The sequence below is a fragment of the Pan paniscus genome, chromosome X (genome assembly GCF_029289425.2).
Source record: "Pan paniscus chromosome X, NHGRI_mPanPan1-v2.0_pri, whole genome shotgun sequence".
NCBI lineage: Eukaryota > Metazoa > Chordata > Mammalia > Primates > Hominidae > Pan > Pan paniscus.
The window spans coordinates 100665183-100676199 of NC_073272.2; the positions used below are offsets into that span (position 1 = coordinate 100665183).

Consider the following 11017-nt stretch of genomic DNA (forward strand, 5'->3'; position numbering starts at 1 on the left):
ATGAGTTCATGTCCTTTGCAGGGACATGGATGCAGCTGGAAACCATCATTCTCAGCAAACCATCACAAGGACAGAAAACCAAACACCACATGTTCTGACTCATAGGTGGGAATTGAACAATGAGATCACATGGACACAGGGTGGGGAACATCACACCCTGGGGTCTGTCATGGGGTGGAGGGCAGGGGGAGGGATAGCATTAGGAGAAATACCTAATGTAAATGACGAGTTAATGGGTGCAGCAAACCAACATGGCACGTGTATACCTATGTAACAAACCTGCACATTGTGCACATGTACCCTAGAACTTAAAGTATAATAAAAAAAATTAGGCTCTGCTGTTGTGCAGATTTCATTTCTAGCTCTGCTACTTATGAGAAGATGACCTTGGGCAAATGGCCGAACTGCTCTGAGCCCCAATTTTCCCATCTATAAAAATTGGCATACTAATAGAACCCACTGGGCTTTGTTTCATGGGCTGTCATGAAGGATTGAATGTACTGGTGTATGTAGTGGACTGTAATTGTACAATGCCTAGCACAGAGTGATTACTCCCTAGATGATAGCTAGTGATAAAATTAAGGCATCCCGGCCAGGTGTGGTGGCTCATGCCTGTAATCCCAACACTTTAGGAGGCCAAGGCAGGTTGATCACCTGAGATCAGGAGTTCAAAACCAGCCTGGCCAACATGGTGAAACCCTATCTCTACTAAAAATACAAAAACTAACCAGGCATGATGGCGTTTGCCTGTAATCCCAGCTACTTGGGAAGCTGAAGCAGGAGAATCGCTTGAACCCAGGAGGCAGAGGTTGCAGTGAGCCGAGATCATGCCACTGCACTCCAGCCTGGGCAACAGAGAGAGACTCCACCTCAAAAAGGAAAAAAAAAAAAAAAAATTAAGGCATCCCCTTTCATCCTGCAGAGCAAGTCATGAAGTTGTGACCCTATGGGAGGTGTGGTTATGTTATTCTGCTATGGATTTCATGGTCTTTCAATGGGGACCACCTGTGAGAAGGTAAAAGGCTATGCAGACCACCTACCTGGTACATGTCATAGGAAACCTATTTCATAACAAATGGGGAAAGCCGGGCACAGTGGCTCACGCCTGTAATCCCAGCACTTTGGGAGGCAGAGACGGGCGGATCACCTGAGGTCAGGAGTTTGAGACCAGCCTGACCAACATGGAGAAACCCCATCTCTACTGAAAATACAAAATGAGCCGGGCATGGTGGTGCATGCCTGTAATCCCAGCTACTCGGGAAGGCTGAGGCAGGAGAATCGCTTGAACCTCGGAGGCGGAGGTTGCGGTGAGCCGAGATTGCGCCATTGCACTCAAGCCTGGGCAACAAGAGCGAAACTCCGTCTCAAAAAAAAAAAAAAAAAAGGGGAAAATGATGCTTCTTTGGATAAGACACCAAGTAAAAGCAAAACAGAAACAAAATAACACTAATATTCTTAGAGACCAGCCCATTAATTACCTTGAGGAAATAATAGACCGCTTGGGGTTCTCAGACCCATTCTGAGAACCACTGAAGAGTACATGATGGTCTGCACTATAACTGGTGGCCTAATTAGTGATCAACCCAGAATTTCCAGAGTATTCAGGAGTCACAAGCCAAAAAACTCAATATCTATTGCCCAATGTCTCACCAGGTTTATGCATTTATTCCTCACCCCTAGTAGGCATGTGAATTGGTGAACCCTGGTGCACTCACCACCCAGAGACCTTTATAGTTTAAGCAAAAAACTACAAGAATCTACGCATTAGGATGTAAGGAATGAGAGAGAAAACAGCAGAATTTCTTAGGCCTTAACAGACAATAAAGAAGGCCGCCCCTTTGTGGGAATCAAGTATTGGATCTCAGCTCAGTTCCAAGATAAAGTAAAAAATCCAGTATTCTGGCGGGGCACAGTGGCTCATGCCTGTAATCCCAGCACTTTGGGAGGCCGAGGTGGGTGGATCACCTGAGGTCAGGAGTTTAAGACCAGCCTAGCCAACATTGTGAAACCCCATCTCTACTAAAAATACAAAAATTAGCCAGGCATGGTGGTGGGTGCCTGTAATCCCAGCTACTTGGGAGGCTGAGGCAAGAGAATTGGTTGAACCCGGGAGGTGGAGGTTGCAGTGGGACGAGCTCGTGCCACTGCATTCCAGCCTGGGCAACAGAGCAAGACTCCATCTGGAAAAAAATAAAAATAAAAAATCCAGTATTCTACACTTGATCTTACCCAAAAGGCCAAGAAGCGATTAAAAAAAAAAAAAAATCCAGTATTCTATTTTGCCTCTAGAGCCAAGTAAAGATAAAGCATATCCATCTCAAACCAATAGCCAACATTATGATAAATGAGAAAAAGGAAGTTAGTAAAAATGTGGTAGTTAATAAAATGGGCTTTTGGTTTCGGACGAACCTGGGTTTAAAATCTCAGTTTATGTGTGGGTGAGGTGGCTCACACCTGTAATTCCAGCACTTTGGGAGGCCCAGGTGGGAGGATCCTCTGAGCCCAGGAGTTCAAGACCAGCCTGGGCAACATGGTGAGACCCTGTCTCTATTTTTATTAAAAAAATATAAAAATCCCAGCTCAGGAATATATAGGCATGTGACTTTGAGCAAATTACATAATAAATCAAAACCTAATAATAATGGTTCCTACTTTGGGGGGTTGCTGTATTGAATGAATGAGATTATGTAGGCAAAACACTTAGAATGGCACTTGATACATGATAAACCCTCCATAATTTTTTTTTTTTTTGAGACAGAGCCTCACTCTGTCGCCCAGGCTGGAGTATGGTGGCATGATCTCAGCTCACTGCAACCTCTGCCTCCCGGGTTCGAGCGATTCTTCTGCCTCAGCCTCCCAAGTAGTTGGGATTACAGACGCCCACCACCACGCCCAGTTAATTTGTGTTTGTGTGTGTGTATTTTTAGTAGAGATGGAGTTTTACCATGTTGGACAGGGTGGTCTCAAACTCCTGACCTCAGGTGATCCGCCTGCCTCGGCCTCCCAAACTGCTGGGATTACAGGCGTGAACCACTGCGCCTGGCCAAACCCTCTGTAAATTATAGCTTTCTTCTAACTAAAAGCATTCTCACTGGAGTCAAGGACAAAGCTAGGCTGTTGCCATTTACAAGTGCTTAATAGTGTTCTGAATAACCAGTATCATCCTTAGACCTGGGCAAGAGGGGCTTCTGCCCTGGGGCTCATGCTTTAAAGGATATCTCATATTGTAAATACTCAAATTTATTTAAAAAGACACAGGCACTTGTGTCACTTGGGATCTAGTACTTAGTGTTGGTACAGCACACCACATAATCCTAAACCTCCACTCTCATGATTAACATCATTCAAACTTAAGGGGAATACTTCCTATCTCTCAATCTATATACTTGGAACAAAAGGCAAATCCATCTACAAGCCATGAAGTTTTGTGAGTTATGCTGCTGCTGATATCAGACACTACTTAGAAGTACAAGAAAAATCTGAGTAGCAGATGTGCTTAGTGAGAGAAAAGACAAATTAACTTGTCAAATCCTTTCTGTCTCAAGAGCAATAGATTCTTCCATAACAATGATTGTTTCCCAGTAGTAACAAGCATAGGTTTTCTTGCTTCTCTTTGTGTTCCAATTCATGGTTCCTTGATGTGTTGTAAGTAGGCCTCCAATCGTACTCTTGGCCCAGGCTAAGTAAATGTTAAAAGCTGACTTGTAGCTAATACTGTAAGATTTGAAAAAGAAATTAGGAATAACTATTGAAAGAGATACATAAATTACCATTATTTCCAGTTAATTTGTTTGTCTATCAAGAGAACACCCAAGGGAATCAATTGAAACACTCAGATATTTAAGAAGAGAGTTCAGAAAAGTGGCCAAATAACAATCAATAGTTTTCCTGTAAGCCAGCAACAACCAGCTAGAAGATATAATGGAATAAAAATGCATTAATGATGACAAAAATAGCATAAATCTCCTAAGAATAACTCTTTTGAACTCGGGCTCAAGATATCCTCCGTCCTCCGCCTCCCAAGTAGCTGGGACTATGAGCTCATGCCCACACACACAGCTAACTTTTTTTAAAATTTCATTGTAGAGATGGGGTCTCACTATGTTGCCAGGCTGATCTGGAACTCCTGGGCTCAAGGGGTCCTCCTGCCTTGGCCTCCTAAAGTGTTGGAATTACAGGCGTGAGCCACCACACCCAGCCAGGAATAACTCTTTAAAAAATGCATAGAGACTGGGTGCGGTGGCTCCTACAAGTGCCGAATCTTCTGTCTGTCTGTATTTATATATATATATATTGCGTGTGTGTGTGTGTGTGTGTGTGTGTGTGTGTGATGTTTATATATAAAAGAGCTCTGATTGTCGGGCGTGGTGGCTCATGCCTGTAATCCCTGCACTTTGGGAGGCCGAGGTTGGGGGGAATCACCTGAGGTCAGGAGTTTGAGACCAGCCTGGCCAATGTGGTGAAACCATCTCTACAAAAAATACAAAAATTAGCCGGGCATGGTGGTGCATGCTTGTAATCCCAGCTACTCAGGAGGCTGAGGCAGGAGAATCGCTTGAACCAGGGAGGTGGAGGTTGCCGTGAGCCAAGATCGTGCCACTGCACTCTAGCCTGGGCGACAAGAGTGAAACTCTGTCTCAAAAAACAAACAAACCAACAAAAAACAACAACAAAAACAAACAAACAAAAACCCCTTTGATTAATTGGCTTAGAAAAATAAGCACTTAAATATTTTGTCAGAAAAATAGAAACTAATGCTTTTTTGTTCGCAAGACTTTAGTAATCTTTTGGAAATAAAAACAGTTTTAAAGATTATTGGTAAAATAAAATGTCTTGAAAATGCAGACATTTGTTCTAAATTAAGGTCAGATATCAGATTTGCTAAATGCTTTAAGGTCAAACTTTCTTTGACTTTTGAAAATTGTTCGATTTACCTACTTTGGAGCATTGGATTATAGATAAGGCCTGGGGACATATGGAGAGCTATGCCAGCTAGCTATGCTAAAAAGAGTCAGACCTTATCTTCATTTCCGTCTGTCCTAGGCTCCACCCCAGTACCTAATTAAAATTACTTACTTATCAGGTTTTTCACTAAAAATAAAAGTTGCTAAGAGTTAACTTTGTAACATGTAATTGAGAACACTGGAGAAACAGTTTTACATACATGTAAAAGCATTGGGAATATGGCTTTTGTTAAAGGGAATGTAATTTTGTCTAGTTCAGAGGGTTTTAAAGATTGTCTTTTTTTTTTTTTTTTTTTTTGAGACAGAGTCTCCCTCTGTCGCCAGGTTGGAGTGCAGTGGCGTGATCTCGGCTCACTGCAACTTCCGCCTCCCGGGTTCAAGCGATTCTCCTGCCTCAGCCTCCTGAGTAGCTGGGACGACAGGCATGTGCCGCCATGCCCAGCTAATTTTTATATTTTTAGTGGAGACGGGGTTTCACCATGTTGGCCAGGATGGTCTAGATCTCTTGACCTTGTGATCCACCCACCTCGGCCTCCCAAAGTGCTAGGATTACAGGCGTGAGCCACCACTCCTGGCCTTAAGGATTGTTTTAACCTAAAAGAGTAACAGAGCAAAACCTAAGGTTTAAGCAAAATGAAAAGGGTTTGTAAAGGGTCAGTCTTATAAAAAAAATTCTGTGGATATAAACAAGTTGGCTAGGATTTAAAAGAAATTATTTAGCTTTTTTCCGTAGGTTAAAACGTTGAAATGATACTGTTCTGGGGCCAGAATCCAGGCCCATCAATTTTCTAAGAAAACAGGGTTTTCTTAGAAGAGGATTTTCTTAAAAAATGGATCTGTTTGATGGAAAATTGTAGAGCGTTCTAAAAAGTTCATGAAAACCTTACCTTATGGTCAAACTAATTAAAACTGGATAGAGATATAAAATGTTATTTAAAAAACTAGCCTTAACATTAAAGATGCACTAATGCAAACATGAAATTTGGTTTTCTCCTTTGAAGATGATTTTTATGTAATGTTAAAAGATAATGAAAGGGTTTTATTTCTTCCTTTGAGTAAATTGCAGGGAAAAAAGGGAGGAGAGAGAAGAGACAAATTTAGTTAGCCTAATGCCATCTTTATTGGGTCTTGTTTGGAAAGCTAAGTCTCCTCCATCAGAGCAAAGGTTTTCTTTTTTTTTTTTTTTTTTTTTTTTTTTTTTGAGACGGAGTCTCCCTCTGTTGCCCAGGCTGGAGTGTGGTGGCACGATCTCGGCTCACTGCAACCTCTACCTCCCGAGTTCAAGCAATTCTCCTGCCTCATCCTCCTGAGTAGCTGGGATTACAGGTGTGCACCACCACGCCCGGCTAATTTTTTGTATTTTTAGTAGAGACAGGGTTTCGCCATGTTGGCCAGCCTGGTCTCGAACTCCCGACCTCAGGTGATCCACCTGTCTCGGCCACCCAAAGTGCTGGGATTACAGGTGTGAGCCACCGCGCCAGGCCACAGTTGTTTTTTTTTAAACAATTTTTTGGAGTTATCATTTTGGTCAAATGAATGACTTATAGTAACCTGGGATTCTATTTTGTGATATCCAGTGCTTTAAATCTTTGATATTTAAAGGCCAGGCACGGTGGCTCATGCCTATAATCCCAGCACTTTGGGAGGCCGAGGTAGGCAGATCGCCTGAGGTCAGGAGTTCAAGACCAGCCTCAACATGGAGAAACCCCATCTCTACTAAAAATACAAAATTAGCCAGGCGTGGTGGTGCATGCCTGTAATCCCAGCTATTCGGGAGGCTGAGGTAGGAGAATTGCTTGAACCTGGGAGGCGGAGGTTGCGGTGAGCTGAGATCATGCCATTGCACTCCAGCCTGGGTAACAAGAGCGAAACTCCGTCTCAAAAAAAAAAAAAAAAATCTTTGATATTTGACAAACTTTCCAAAATCAAATTATAAATTATGTCTCTTTCTAACCTAATATTTTAGATATTAGGTCCTCTAAAGTCCAAAAATGACATTTGGCTTATTTGGTACAAAAACCATACAGGAAGCATTGTCAAATATGAAATGGTGTTTGGCTTTCTTTGGTCTGTATTTGTGTAAATGTGTCATTGGTATATGTTCCAAAATTATGTAAAACTGCTATCATTCTTTTTCTTTCTTTCTTTCTTTTTTTTTTTTTTTTTTTTTGAGACAGAGTCTGGCTCTGTCACCAGGCTGGAGTGCAGTGGCACGATCTTGGCTCACTGCAACCTCTGCCTCCCAGGTTCAAGCAATTCTCCTGCCTCAGCCTCCCAAGTAGCTGGGACTACAGGCGCGTGCCGCCATGCCCAGCTAATTTTTGTATTTTTAGTAGAGACAGGGTTTCACCATGTTGGCCAAGATGGTCTCAATCTCCTGACCTCGTGATCTGCCCACCTCGGCCTCCCAAAGTGTTGGAATTACAGGCGTGAGCCACCACACCTGGCCAAAAACTGCTATAATTCTAATATGACTTAGTATATGTTATCAGTAATAATTATAATTATTACGTTAAATGACTGTGTGCCACAGAGGTAAATTTCCTTGTCAATTGTGCCTTTAACTGTGGCTGCCCTAAAATGTTTTTGTCATCCACAGACAATTGTTGTCTCACTTTGGTCCTCTTTAAAAGATGATTTTATAATCAGCTATAAAATTTAACAGGTGCTCCTAAATGTGAGTTTCTGATTAATTACTCTGGGAGATTGTAAAATTAGAATTGAAAAATACTTTCAAATAGAAGAGTGAATGGTGTTTGGTTTTCTTTGGACTGTATTTGTATAAATATGTTATTGGTATGTGCTCCAAAATTACGGGAAACTTCTATAATGTTGATATAATTTAGTGTACATTATCAATAATCATAATTGATATGTAAAATTGTTGTATGCCACAGAAGTAACCAAAATTCCTAGCCAATTGTAGCTTTAATAGTGGCTATAGACTTTTGTCATCCACAGACATTTTGTCTTCCTTTGGTCCTTTTCAAAAGGCAGTTTATAATCAGATATAGGACTCTGAATGCAGGTCTCAGATAACTTTAAAAATTGAGCTATTGGAATAGAGGAAAAACCAATCTTCTAGGACTCTCATGGAGAGCTAATGTATTAAACATTGCTAGACCCTTTGTTTTCAGAGTCAAGAGAACTTATTTCTTTAGAGCTATTTGCAACTGTTAACAAGTGAGTAAAATATACTGCTGTGGACAAAATTTGGAGCATATTTGTTCCTCTCTACCTGATTTCTCCAGAATTTGGAAACTATCTGTGAGTATTCTCAATTTATGGCAGTATAGTTAATTGCATAAATTCAATAAGAATTTGTTTTCTTTTGTAACAGGACACAATTGGAGAAATTGGTTATTTTACCAAGGCTTTGACTGGAATGGCATGCTTCCTTTAAATAATCAAAGTTGACTTATAGAGCAAATTAAAGCCCATTGAGGCATCTGGCCTCATACCTTATCCACACAGAGTCCCTGTGCAAGGTTCCTGTCCTGTGGTAAGTAAAGAATGTCACTTTCTAACAGGCCCAGGAACCCCAAGTTATCTTGGGACCTCAAGAGGAGAGGAATTTGCCCAACTCATAGGTATTTGAGGGTGCAAACCCATGGCTGGGCTCGGCTTTTAAAACATCTTATCTGAGATTCTTCATGGAACAGAGTTCTAGCAAAGCCAATTAAAAAACCCTAAGTGAAAAATATTCTTGCTGCACTTTATGCAAATAATCAGGCCACATACAGTAAGACTAAAGCTTATTTTGTAAACAAATCAGTTCTATCATGTTGTTTTTAATAAAAATGGGGACTGGAGAGAGAAAAATTATGCTTCAAAAAACTATAGTACACTGTTGTTAGCTGTTCTTGAGTTTTTTTCTGCAGTTTAGACTAAATTCTAAATTGTTTGTGGGTTAGAAGTCCCCAAACTAATGCTTTCAAATCTCTGCTTTTAAAATTGGGAATTGTACTCCTCATCCTAGGACTCATTATTTACCTTATAAGGTAAAATAGGCTGTTCACTTAAACACTGTAGTAAAACTATAGATGAGAGTACTAATGTTTTTGCCATACAAGCCTTGGAAGCTCAACCAGGCCGGCATGAGTATGCTCAGACAATTAATTGTAAAGCAGTTCCACTCTTCTCACCTTGGGGTTCACTCCCAATCCCACTACATCCCCTGTCAGCAGGAAGAGGCCAGAGTGATTGATGGCCTTTTCCCATCTTCATAGCCTATACCTTAAGATTAAGGTATTATAAAACCCAAAGGGAGGGATTGAAACCGCCTTTGTAAAATTATGACTGAGAGAGTGAAAGAGATCTAACTTAGCTGACTCCATCTTGCTTCTAACCTCCAAGCTGTTCTTGTTCATTCCTGGGGGTAGGCTGAACTAACTTCGGGAGAAATGTAGTTTATAGTTTATAGTTTAAACAAATATGGTAAAGCCCTTTCCCAAAGCAGACCTCCTTCCCACCTGGTGACTAGATTGCCTTTGTAGGACTAACATTAGCCACAAGATTAGAAATTATGGTTTAGGAGTCATGCAGCTGGAGGCTACAAGATTCTGAGCCTCCCTAAACTGCTCCAAAGATCAGTGTTTGAGATATTTTGTAGACCCTGCACTTGATAAATCAGCTGGCACCACCCAGATCAATAAACTGGCTCATGTGATCTTGTGGCCCCCACCCAGGAACTGACTCAGCACAAGAAAACAGCTTTGACTCCCTATGATTTCATCCTTGACCAATCAGCACTCCTGGCTCACTGGCTTTCCCCGACCTACCAAGTTATCCTTAAAAACTCTGCTCCCCGGCCAGGCATGGTGGCTCACACCTGTAATCCCAGCACTTTGGGAGGCTGAGGCAGGCAAATCACCTGAGGTTAGGAGTTCGAGACCAGCCTGGCCAATATGGTGAAACCCTGTCTCTACTAAAAATACAAAAATTATCCAGGTGTGGTGGCATATGCCTGTAATCCCAGCTACTGGGGAGGCTGAGGCAGGAAAATCACTTGAACCCAGGAGGTGGAGGTTGCAGCAAGCCTAGATTGCACCACTGCACTCCAGCCTGGGCGACAGAGCAAGACTTTGTCTCAAAAAAGCACAACAAAACAAGCAAACAAAAAACTTTGCTCCCCAAATGGTCAGGGAGACTGATTTGAGTAATAAAACTCTGGTCTCCCGCATGTGGGCTCTGCGTGAATTACTCTTTCTCTGTTGCAGTTCCCCTGTCTTGATGAATGGGCTCTGTCTAGGCAGCGGGCAAGGTGAACCCCTTGGGAGGTTACAGTTTCACCATGCTGGTCAGGCTGGTCTTGAACTCCTGACTTCAGGTGATCTGCCTGCCTCGGCCTCCCAAATTGCTGAGATTATAGGCGTGAGCCACCACGCCTGGCCATGCATCACATTTTTATTTGTAAAAGTAAAAACCATGGAAACAACATCAATATCTAGCAATAGGATGCAAAATGAATGAGAACTATAGTACATTCAAGTGATGCTAAAGTTTTATACAATCATTAAAAATGATTGTTTAGGGCTGAGCATGGTGGCTCATGCCTGTAATCCCAATGCTTTGGCAGGCCGAGGCAGGAGGATCGCTGGAGCCCAGGAGTTCAAGACCAGCCTGGTTGACATAAGGTAGCCCCATGTCTACAGAAAATAAAAAATAAATTACCCGGGTGTGGTGACACGTGCCTGTAGTCCCAGCTACTTGAGAGACTTGTTGTCCCAGCTACAAGAGAGAGCCTCTCACTTGAGCCCACGAGGTTGAGGTTGCAGAGGGAGACCCTCTGCAGGGTCTCAAAAAAAAAAAATCGTGTAGGGCTGGGCTCCGTGGCTCATGCCTGTAATCGCAACACTTTGGGAGGCCGAGGCGGAAGGATCCCTTGAATCCAGGAGTTAGAAATCAGCCTGGACAACATCACAAGGCTCTGACTCCACAAAAAATAAAAAAATTAGGCAGGCATGGCGGCATGTGCCTGTGATCTCAGCTACTCCGGAGGCTGAGATGGAGGATCACTTGAGTGAGACTTTGTCTCTAAACAAAACAAAACT

General features: G+C 42.2%; 1 pseudogene; it reads right to left on the minus strand.

Annotated features, from left to right (window-relative positions):
- Nucleotides 1-2115: 2115 nt before the first annotated feature.
- LOC112438643 (U2 spliceosomal RNA) lies at nt 2116-2249 on the minus strand (annotated as a pseudogene).
- Nucleotides 2250-11017: the final 8768 nt, after the last annotated feature.